The following is a 1,738-nucleotide window of genomic DNA, read 5'->3' as shown; positions in this document are numbered from 1 at the left end:
TATATTCCACTGCGCGAGCATTGTTCCAAAAGCTTGCCCTATCATTGTCGCTGTATGCGACCCAGGGCACTCCTGTGTATGCAGCATTGCTTTTTGCATGTTAAAATCTGGATCCAGCCACTGAGCCGTTAAGCTTAACATGCTGACGGGGCTAACATCTGACGTCCATATGTGGGTGGTAAAACTTGCATAAAGTCCGTTTTTAATGATCAAATTGTGGACGTGTGTGGCTACAGCATCACTGAGGGCAGGTAGGGAGACGTCCGAGAAGAAACGACGGCTAGGGATGGTGTAACGCGGCTCCAAATGTGCTATTAAGTTACGAAAACCCTGGTTCTCGACGACAGAAAAAGGCTGGTTGTCGAGCGCTATAAATTCCATCACTTTATCGTTAATAGCTTTAGCTTTTTCGCTGTCTCTTGAAAAGTTTTTACAGTTTTCAAATGCCTTCTGAATGGATACATCTGCGGTCCGTGTTGTTGTTTTCGTTTTAGCCTTAGCACCTCCGGCTCCTGCCATGGCTTCTTCGTATTTTTTCCATGTTGCTTCGCCACAACAACAATATTTTAGGTGTGTTATAAGGTTTGTTGTGTTATACCCTGAGGTCTTCTTTCCTCCTCTCGAAATCCTTGCAGAGCAGGTGTTGCAAACTGCAATGCCTATTGTCTTCTTGCAATACAGAAAAAAACGACCAAACTGGTGAAAACGTGTTTCACAATTTACCGTATTTTCGTGACTATAAGGCACATATAAACGTCTTTTTTTCCCCTCAAAATGTGCGGCGTGCCCTATAGTGCAGTGCGCCCTATGTGTGTTGTTACTGCGGACGTTGTTGAGACCACCCTGAGAACATTAAAGGGGGAAGTGTGGGCGTGGGAAGAGAAAGACTTTGCCTAAAGAGACTTTTCCAGCTGGAGTAGTTATTAAGGCAAATGAAAAGGGCTGGATGGATGAGGAGATGATGAAAGAGTGGCTGAGGCAGGTGTATGTAAGGAGACCAGGTGGTTTTTTCCACGCATCACCATCACTGCTAATCTGTAACTCCATGCGTGCCGCTTTCGCAAAAGTCGGCATCATTTCCGAGGAGCCGCACGGCACGGAAAGTGACTCTGACAGGGAAGAAGGTAAAATTGGCATGTCTGATTTAGCACAGGTGTTTAATTCAGAAACAGAGGATGAGGACTTTGATGGGTTTGATTAATGCTTTGTAATAAATACATGAATAAAGCACAAACATACTCAGTTTTGCTCCCGCTCTATTTTTAAATACCGTATTTTCCCGACTATAAGGTGCACATAAACGTCTTTTTTTCCCTCAAAATGTGCAGCGCGCCCTATAGTGCGGTGCGCCCTATGTGTGTTGTTACTGCGGGCGTTTGAGACCACCATGAGAGCGTTAAAGGGGGAAGTGTTGGCGTGGATTGTGTATAAAAGAACAGGTATGTGCTTTATGCAGAACTCCTAATCTCCTCATTGAGGAGATGATGAAAAAGTGACTGAGGGAGGTCTATGTAAGGAGACCAGGTGGTTTTTTTCCACTCATCACCATAGCTGTGAATCTGTGAAAGGGATGGACATGGTCAGCAGCAATACTCAGGTAGGCTGTGGCGTTGCAACGATGCTCAATTGGTACCAAGGGGCCCAAAGAGTGCCAGGAAAATATTCCCCACACCATGACACCACCACCACCAGCCTGAACCGTTGATACAAGGCAGGATGGATCCATGCTTTCATGTTG

This window comes from Cyprinodon variegatus, unplaced genomic scaffold, assembly GCF_000732505.1.
Source record: "Cyprinodon variegatus isolate N-32 unplaced genomic scaffold, C_variegatus-1.0 Scaffold1379, whole genome shotgun sequence".
Lineage (NCBI taxonomy): Eukaryota > Metazoa > Chordata > Actinopteri > Cyprinodontiformes > Cyprinodontidae > Cyprinodon > Cyprinodon variegatus.
This window is presented reverse-complemented; position numbering follows the sequence as displayed.